This window comes from Taudactylus pleione, unplaced genomic scaffold (genome assembly GCF_031769625.1).
Source record: "Taudactylus pleione unplaced genomic scaffold, aTauple2 ptg001314l, whole genome shotgun sequence".
Taxonomy (NCBI): domain Eukaryota; kingdom Metazoa; phylum Chordata; class Amphibia; order Anura; family Myobatrachidae; genus Taudactylus; species Taudactylus pleione.
The window spans coordinates 1,236,660-1,247,153 of record NW_028285714.1 but is presented as its reverse complement, the minus strand read 5'-3'; the positions used below and the strand labels follow the sequence as shown (position 1 = coordinate 1,247,153).

Sequence of the window (10,494 nt, the reverse complement as noted above, 5' to 3'; positions counted from 1 at the left end):
TTTGTACATCAGATTTAAGAGACCTTTTCATCTAATAAAAGTTATGTTTTTGAAAAAATGCTATTGGTATGTTGTTCTAAAGTGAGCCCTTCCTATAGATTCCCTTTTTTCTTCTTACAAGTGAATACTAGAGTAATTTATCCTACTTTCCTTAGCTATACTAATATAATAAGAACATTGTGTCTGTCTGTTTGTTCCAAATTGGTGCCAAAACAACTGAACAGATTTTCATACACTAAAGGACAAAGATAAAGACCAACATAACTATTATGATGGGGGTAAGATCCTTTTGTTATAGAGGTTTGGTGGTGCTCCCCAGGAATAATAAGACTTAAATTAGACAGGGTTCCATCTTATATAGTAAGATAGAGAAGAAAACTCCTTGTTTGGGGCACTCTTGTTATATATATATATATATATATACAATGCATCCGGAAAGTATTCACAGCGCACCACTTTTCCACATTTTGTTATTTTACAGCCTTATTCCAAAATGGAATACATTTATTTTTGTCCTCAAACTTCTACACGCAATACCCCATAATGACAAGGTGTAAAAAGTTTTTTTGAGATTTTTGCAGATTTAATAAAAAAAAAAAACACTTAGAGATCACATGTACATAAGTATTCACGACCTTTGCCATGAAGCTCAAAATTAAGCTCAGGTGCATCCTGTTTCCACTGATCATGCTTGAGATGTTCCTACAGCTTAATTGGAGTCCACCTGTGGTAAATTCAGTTGATTGGACATGATTTTCAAAGGCATACACGTGTGTCTTTATAAGGTCCCACACTTGACAATGCATGTCAGAGCACAAACCAAGCATGAAGTCCAAGGAATTGTCTGTAGACCTCCGAGACAGGATAGTCTCGAGGCAGAAATCTGGTACAGGGTACAGAAAAGTATCTGCTGCTTTGAAGGTCGCAATGAGCACAGTGGCCTCCATCGTCTGTAAATGGAAGAAGTTCGGAACCACCAGTACTCTTCCTAGAGTTGGCCGGCCGTCTAAACTGAGCGAGCGGGGGAGAAGGGCCTTAGTCAGTGAGGTGACCAAGAACCCGATGGTCACTCTGTCAGAGCTACAGCATTCCTCTGTGGAGAGAGGAGACCCTTCCAGAAGTACAACCATCTCTGCAGCAATCCACCAATCAGGCCTGTATGGTAGAGTAGCCAGACCGAAGCCACTCCTTAGTAAAAAGCACATGACAGCCTACCTGGAGTTTGCCAAAATGCACCTGAAGGACTCTCAGACCATGAGAGACAAAGATTGAACTCTCTGGCGTGAATGCCAGGCGTTATGTTTGGAGGAAACCAGGCACCGCTCATCTCCAGGCCAATACCATCCCTACAGTGAAGCATGCTGGTGGCAGCAACATGCTGTGGGGATGTTTTTCAGCTGCAGGAACTGGGAGACTAGTCAGGATAGAGGGTATTATGAATGCAGCAATGTACACAGACATCCTGGATGAAAACCTGCTCCAGAGCGCTCTTGACCTCAGACTGGGACGACGGTTCATCTTTCAGCAGGACAAGGACCCTAAACACACAGCCAAGATATCAAAGGAGTGGCTTCAGGACAACTCTGTGAATGTCCTTGAATGGCCCAGCCAGAGCCCAGACTTGAATCCAATTGAACATCTCTGGAGAGATCTGAAAATGGCTGTGCACCGACGCTTCCCATCCAACCTGTTGGAGTTTGAGAGGTGCTGCAAAGAGGAATGGGCAAAACTGCCTTGAGATAGGTGTGTTTCAAGCTTGTAGCATCATATTCAAAAATACTTGAGGCTGTAATTGCTTCCAAAGGTGCATCAACAAAGTATTGAGCAAAGGTTGTGAATATTTATGTACATGTGATTTCTTAAGTGTTTTTTTTTTATTAAATTTGCTAAAATCACAAAAAAACTTTTTACACGTTGTCATTATGAGGTATTGTGTGTAGAAGTTTGAGGATAATTATGTATTTAGAATAAGGCTGTAACATAAAATGTGGAAAAAGTGAAGCGTTGTGAATACTTTCCGGATGCACTGTAATAATTTACAACATTAAAATATAAAACATAACTTTTGTTTATATACACAGAAAAATGAAAAAAGATATTGTCTTGAACTATTCAATTTGTTATTTTCACTCATGTCTGGTGATGCTGATGCTGACATTGTGGCTTACAAGGCTTTGCAGAAAATAAAAGACACATTGGGCTCTATTTACTAAAATCCGCTTTTGTAATGCAGATTGTAGTGTGATATTAACGAGTGAATTCGCATTGCGAATTCAGGCAATATCACAGGGATTTACTACAAATCCCTTGCAGGGACAGAGCTTGCGATAAAGCTCTGTCCCTGCAAATCCCCTTCGGAGCCTTATCACGGCATTTTTGCAAAAAATACCGTGATTAAGTGCCCGCGCATGCGCCGACCGGTCGCCGCTGCTACCCCCCTCCGGTGCTAAGCCCTGCCCCCCGATGCTAAGCCCCGCCCCCACAATCGCAGACCCCCCGCGACCCCACCCTCCCCCTCGGCGACCCCCCCCTCCCTTACTTATACTTACCTGCATGCTCCAGGCCTCCGGTGATGTTCTCCATTCCTCCGGTCAGGTGATCTACCATACTGCACTGGGGCCCGATCACCTGATGACCGGGCTGCAGTGCAGAATGGGAGACCAGCTGACCGGAGGGGAGTCATCACTGGAGGCCCGATCACCGGTCCCTGGAGTCCGGTAAGTAATTTTTTTTTTTACTATTTTTTTTACAGTAATCATCTTGCGGTCTGTTTAGACCACACAGCTGATTACTGGGACCGACTCCCGGCTCTGCTCTCCCTTTTAGAGCAGGGCAGGAGGCCGGTAACCGGGGAAGACCCAGGTGGCGGTATTATCACAGGGCTTTCCCCGATATTTTTGTCACATTTATTTTTAGTAACTATGGTCGGATCACATTTCCCATTACAGTTATGGGAAATGCGATCTTCTTTACTAAAAATAAGTGATACTTAGGGTTGGAGTAGAATTTTACAAATTCTACTCCAATTGCCCTATAATAACTATAGGTGATACTAAAATAATGTGAAAACATCCTTTTTCACTTTATTTTAGTAAAAATAATTTTAATAAATAGAGCCCCTAGTAAGTGATTGGCTGATTTGCAGATATACAGTAGAATGTGCTCATATACTTGCAGGGAAAGTACAGTTTGTCACATGGCACAGGTCTAGCATCTGAAATGTCACATTAGTATTATTTGGTTATATACAGATGAGACTAAATAGCTCACTGACCTTGTTGTGGCAAACATATACCATAGCTTTGTCTGACAAACATTTAAAACAAAAGCCCATACAAAGAATAATGCGTCATCAATTACAAAAGGAGCAAGGATGGTTTGACAAATGTATCTATAGAATGTCTGTGATTGTGAACCTAGGCCCTCATTCAGAGCCACTCGCTAGCGGTAGTACGCTCGTTCCGAGCGATGTTCGCACAACTGCGCATGCGTACGGTTTTTAGTACGCATGCGCGAACCAGTCAGTGCGGCCGAAAATCGTTTGTACGCTATATAGCGAGTGCCTGCTTTTTTGAGTGACAGAATGAGGCGTATGTGGGTGGTAACAGGGGAAGGTGCTTGAAAACGGGGGAGTGGAATTCGAACGCAGGCGTGCTTAAAGGTCAAAACGGGCGTTTTAAGGGAGTGCATAATTAATACAGCAGCGTCATTGACCACGTCACTTGGTTTTTTTTAACTCAGAACTGCTCGCAAAATAGCGGTTGAAAACACCAACCACAAGAATAGCGAGCAGTTCATACGCTGTACGATGTACTCGATTAATCTAATAAATAGCGGACATGACGTATGGTGCGTGCGGCCAGGGGGCGTTTTTATCAAATAAACGAGCGTATGTTTTGCTCGCTCGTTCAGACTTGGAGATGTGAACAGACTGCAATTTGCGAACGGATCATTTGAATAGCCACCCCTTGTTTTTGAGCGAACGACCGCAAATAGCGAACGGCTCTGAATCAGGCCCCTAATGTCATAACTTATGCAACCAAACAGATATTTTCTTTTACTTTAATCAAATACATATATAGAGTAAAGGAAGGCACTCAAAGGGGACTTTAAAATCAAACTTCTCTTATGGAAAATACATTTAGGTCCAGGACAAGTTCAGGAATGCCCATCCTGATTATGACATAGTTAATGAGAGATTCAGAAACAGCGATTCTGCTTGGTCCTGCAGAAAAATAGAACTTATAATAGGCATTTTGAATACCTCACTATAGTCCTATTAAGTTTTGATTTAAAATAACAAATACACCCTAATGCTTGCAAGACCTTTCTTTTAAATTAACTGAACAATGGCCCTGATTCAGAGCCGCATGCTCTGAAAGAGCGCTCGCTCTGAATCAGGGCGTTTTTTTTTTTTGGAGTGGCCTCCTGGCCGCTCGCATAGCGGTGGGTGACCATCGGGCTTGCGACGAGACCCTTGTGGTAGGGTCTCGTGGCCGCAAGTCCCAGAGAGCTTCTGGCTCTAATAGAGCCGGAAGCTCTCCCACTGACATCACTGGTGATGTCAGTGGGGCAGGCGTTCGCATGGGAACGCCTCCGTTTGTGAAGCCACCCCCATGCCATGCCTCCAAAACGGTGCGAGCTGTCAATCAAAATCGACAGCCGTCCCCTTTTGGTGCGAGACCCGGAGCAAAGGAGCGCCCATCGCTAGCTGGGTCTCGCGCATGCGTACGTCGGAGCCGGCTCCGGCGTGCGCATGCGCAGTGGCCTAACGTCGACCCGCTTGCGAGCGCATAGCGCTTGCGAGCGGGTCTGAATCAGGCCCAATGTTTGCCAAATTTTCAATGACCTATACAAATGCAAAGAACAGAAACTTAAAGCTACAGTCATAGTGCAGGACAAAACCTAACTAGGGTCCCATGAACACCATAAATGCAGTGTATGCCTTGTCAGTGTTCTTTTCAATGCATAGTCTCCCAAAGACAGTAGTAATATTGACTTTCTACAGGGTTGGGGAAAGAATGCCAGTGCTCAGTGTCCCGGTGGTCAGAATCCAGATGCCAGTATCCCGACAGGGTTAGGATACCGACACCTGTAAGCAGGGCCGCCATCAGTGGGGGACTGCCAGGCTTATAGTCCCTGGCCCGGAGAGAAAGGGGCCCAGATGTCAGCGGTATGGATTAATTATTAATATACTGGCAACCAGGGAGAAGAAAGCCTAAACCCATAGGCAAACGCAGGGGGGGTTCCGTCTGCCTGGAAACCCCCCCCCCCCAGCCCACACCATGGCAACAATAGAAATAGTAATGTAATAGAATTTTACTAGTGCTGCATGTTCTTCACAGTATCACAAATTAAATAATTAGCACTACCTGTGGATCTTTTAACATGTATCAGTCAGTAATAAATAACCTGTGCACCAACTAGGAGATCTGGAAAACATTCACTGTTGGGGATGTGCTGCTATAGAGCCCAATATGTACATTTATGTCCAGGGCAGTGCTAGGTTATTCTGCTGCTCCCCCAGACTCCCGGACTTGCTGTAAAACACTGGAATGGTGCCCACATCTAAAATAAAAACATTCAGCTCCGGCAGGATGGCCCTATGGCTGCATATAATGAGTTACTGTGATTGTTGGTCCTGTACATGCTGGAATTATGACACACAATATACTTTGTAGTCAGTGAAGTGTCTTAAATAGATATTGTTGTCATTTATTGGTAATTCCCTTAGAATTTTATATAGAGAGTAATTAAGATTCTTTAGACAATAACTCATTAAGGTAGGGAAGATATATTTTCAACACTCTAGGTGTGAAACATTGAAGTGTAAGAGCAGCCTCCCTACGTTTCAGGAAATCAGACAAATCATTATATGCAAATATTATATTTCCTAACACATCATCTCCCTGACTAAATGTAGTAAATATGGAATAATAATGTTTCACAACTGGCATAACTGTCTTTCAAACATATAAAAGCCCTCAGTACTGAATGAGACCAAGCACAGTCCAGAGATCCTTTGCATCTAATTGTATTCAGTCTGCTAAATTTTTCCAGACAACAATGTCAGGAGTGAAGGGACAACAGAAGAAATGCCCAGAGCCTTGCCCAGAGCCATGCCCACCACCACCCCAACAACACTGCCAGGATCGTAAGTGTCTCATCTATTGGTCTTTTCCTTAGAAACTACACATATTATACTATAGCAGAGAGTAATGTTTTTGTTATATGTCTAGGTTATGCAACCAATATAGAGTAGATGTGAGCGGATGGTTTATTCAGTTATGTATGGGTCTCAAAAACAGCATCATATCGGCTATCTGGCTCTCACATGTCAGCATCATATCGGCTATCTGGCTCTTACATGTTTTGAATGGCCAATAAGATAAATCCAAACTAATCCGAACAAGCGCTAATTTGTCAAAACCGAACCACTCATCTCAAATATATAGAGTATTATTCCAGACTTCTTACAATGAGAATGGTAGGTTTGCTTCTGTGCTACCATAGGCTGTAATTTGTGTCATTATATACTGCTTTTGTCAAGTCATACAGTACTTGATGTAGCTCAATTGAAAATATGTAAAAACTAAAGTAATAATGATGAAAGAGGAAAGAACTTTAGCAGATAAAAATAACCTAGGTTATTGTAAGGCTATTGTTCATTTCAATATTGTGGCTTAGATATAACAAATTTCCAAGTATACACATATGGAAATATACAACATGGTACCGTGAGATTTACTTTAGAAAATACAGCGCTGTCCGGCACCCAGTGAAATAGATCTGTTTTGTCTTTTAGGGTTACATTTACTACTATGTTGCTTTTGGACTGTCTTGTCTATGGCATCCAACTTAAACTCCATCATGTGTTACATACTCTACAGGCCTTAGCTCTGTGAGTGCAGGGACAAACCACCAGCTACAGATGTGTGTCCTCATACACTATTGCAGCAGTCATGCCAAACAGTCCTTCTCGGCGCGCCAGGTCCCGTGCGACTCGGCTTTTGCCGATTGCCTTTTTCACTCAAAAATGCATCTTACTCGCAATGAGATGGGACAAGACTGTCTTGATTAATTGGATATGTGACACGTGTGCAACTAAATACGTTTTGGGGGAAGAAGCTGCCAAAAAGACACTACACCACTCGGCACAGCTTACTAGCGCCAGGTGACTTGTGTAGCATGGCATATTGAGTCTATGTGTAGACATCTGTAGTTCAATCAGGCTACAGGTAACTATGTGATGAATGTGGAGAGACATATAGTGTTTAGCAGGGCCATAGTGAAGAGTGTGTGAGTGGTGCTGTCGACCTGGAGCGTTGCTGCCCCATGGCCCCTGCATCAGGCTAGCAAGGGGCCATGGCCATTAGCACTGCTGCAGTGCTGCTCAGAGCGTCCTTTGGGTGTCCGGGCAGCTCCAGGTCTGTAGAGAGCTGGCCACACGCTGTGCAGGGGGGGCGCCATGATCCCCCCAGTCAGAAGTAAATCTCGGAGGGGGGGGAATCAGTGTGATCACAGGCAGAGGAGACAGCAGCCTCCATGGCCCCACTGCAGCTCAGCACACAGCAGCGTGTGCTGAGCTGGGGAGAGAGCCTGCTGCTGCTGATAGGTAAGAGGTGAGGGGGAGCGGCAGTAGACCTAGGACCCCGCCGGGCCCCAACAACAAGCCAGGGACCATGTAATTAGTACCCACCTACCCCTCCTCTCGGCAGCCCTGGGCAGCTCCACACTTCCTACTGCTGACAGTCCTGCCCTTCATGTGATGTCATGTGTTTGGTGGGTGGGGTCAGCACAGGGTGCTAGGGAGCCCTGCTTTGGTGTATATAGTGCTTTTCTGATGCATGTAATACACAACTATAGACTGTCTGCTATGCTCATTGGACACAGATCTGTGATGTCACTATATGATGCATTTGCCTCACCAGAAATGCTGTTTACTATTTTGGACACTATATTGGACATCAATAAAAGTTAGAAAAGAGATGAGTAACTAAAGCCTGAAAGTTACCCTAGTATACTATCCTCCCAGTGGGATGTAGTTATCAGACCAGCAGACACTGGAAGTCCGACACGAGACTTAAGATAGGTGTCGAAATACAGACGCCTATCTTAATACCGATGCTGGATCACAGACAGAAGCCAGCACGAACAAAGTATGTCTGGGGCATCTTAGCTGTTAGCCGCAGGGGGGGGTAGATTTAGGTAGAATAATGGGTTAGCGTTAGGTTTTGAGGGGGGAGGTTAAGGATAGGCACCCCTAGGGTGGAGGGGTAGGGTTAGGCACCACTGGGGGGGTTAGGGATAGGCACTAAGGGGGGAGGGTTAGGTTTAGGTACAAAGGGGGGAGACTTAGGGGACAGTTAGGGTTAGGCTACAAGAAGGGAGGGTTAGGGGGAGAAGGGGGAGGGTAAGTATTCTTACCCGACCCCTAACGGGATACCAACCATTGGGATGCCGCTGTCGGTATTTTGACAGGAGGCATCCCGACTACCAGCAATACATACCGATTCCCTCTGAGTAAGAGCAGCGTAGATTTCTCTTTCATTACAAGCATAATCCACTCCAGAGCATGAAATGATATTTGCTGTTTTTGTTTCAGCTTGCAAGCCGGAGCCAGTGTGTCCTCAACCAAAATGTCCTCCTCAGAAATGTCTTCCTCCACAAGGTAAAACAGGATCTAACATTTTCAAAATGCTATTTATATTTTATTTAAAATATATATATATTTTCTTATAGAAATTAATTTCAACCAGTTAAGTGTATGTTTATTATGCAATACAGCATTTCCCTTTTATGCTCCTATGCTTTTTAAAACTTGTTGATTTAATTTGGACATTACTAGAAATAGTTAACATATAATTACAGCACCCATTTGGGAACGTTTTATAAAGCTGGTGTATATAAAATGTAATATTGGTGCTTTAACCCATATGTAGTACTTAGCATATAATGGTTGCTTCAGATGCAGTAGCTTTTTTATATAGTTTCCTGTACACCATCTTTACAGTCGGATACATACATATATATATATATATACATATATATATATATATACATATACACAATGTAGATAGACAGACATCCACACTGGCACACATGCAATTGTATTTTAGTTCGTAGTTGCACAGTTATAATACTTTAATTCCAGTTAAGTTCATTTTTATTTTGTATTTTGTTTAGGACAACATTTAGTACATAGGGATTTCCCATCAGTGGTAACCATCAAGATGCATGTGCAGTGCGTATTGGACACATGCTCAGATTGAAAACATTGAGCGTTTGCGACTGATGTTTTAATTCCATCCACCTCTGAATCAGGCCCAGTAACATGTATCATTGTAATGGTGGCCATGTTTACCACATAAATAAATAGTATGGTTGATTTAAAAAAATTGCAATGAGGAAAGCAAATAAAAATATTACCAGTGTGTGATTTGTAGTTTTACAACTATAGTTATTATTTCCTGTACGGAAGCCATCCAATATATTTTTATAATCTGTTGGTGAATTAGTCATTACCAACTCTTGGGGTAAGGAATTTCACAGCTTTACCGTCCTTGTTCCATTAGCAAATGATGACCCCTTGTCTTTTGCATGGGCCTTCTTATAATATTTTAGTTAGACAAAATCTGTGTATTGACCTGGAATTTATTTATACATTATTAATAAGGTTGCCTCTGAGGTACTCATTTTCTAATGTAGACAAACCTATGTTTTCTAACCTCTTATAGTCAAATTAATGACGTGTACAACTCTAATACTACTTTTGCATTGTTGCATAACAACCATTGATGGCCACACTGACCTGGCTTACAATTTTCTGCTGCAACTACAGTAGACTGGCACATTATATATCTGCCAATGCCACAAATGTTCTGGCTTGTCTCTTACAATGTGTTTCTTTTATTTCCTGTAGAGCCGTGTAAGCCAGCTCCACAATGTCAGCAGAAGCATCACCAAAAATGAGTGAAGATAATAATGGAAAGCCTCAAGACAACTTTACAAGGATCATTATGGAAGTTGTTATACTATTTACCAATTGTACTTAGTGAATGAATTATTGGTTAAACAAGGTGATGGAGTAAATGTAAAAAAATAAAATTGAGAAAAAAAAAACATAATTTTCTGGTTTATTGTTTTAAAGCCAATGACCATATCTACACCATGATACACAATAAACATGCTTTTTTCTGAATACAGCAAAACTACATGTAACAAACATTAGGTAACATCAGGCAGCTATAATCTCATTAGGTTACATAGGAAAAGTATCTAATCAATACAGGGAAGAAAATCTTAACTGAAATCACTGGATAAAATGACTTCCATGGTGTGAATGGGCCATGATTGGCTTCTAATAAGAATAAATAAGCCTTCACATTGCTCAGGGAACAGTAATGACTAGGACAACCTCCATCTGTAATGGTGTGAGAAGACACATTTCTAATTACGGAATGTAGTTACCATCTCAGCGACCGGGTAGCTGGA

At 42.5% G+C, this 10,494-nt stretch overlaps 1 long non-coding RNA gene across 1 annotated transcript; it reads left to right on the top strand.

Moving 5' to 3' along the window:
* The first annotated feature begins 6,010 nt into the window (after positions 1 to 6,010).
* LOC148443194 (uncharacterized) lies at positions 6,011 to 10,106 on the top strand. Its single transcript, XR_015875721.1, has 3 exons — positions 6,011 to 6,154; positions 8,606 to 8,671; positions 9,923 to 10,106. It is a non-coding gene; the product is annotated as an uncharacterized LOC148443194 (long non-coding RNA).
* The last annotated feature ends 388 nt before the right edge of the window (positions 10,107 to 10,494 follow it).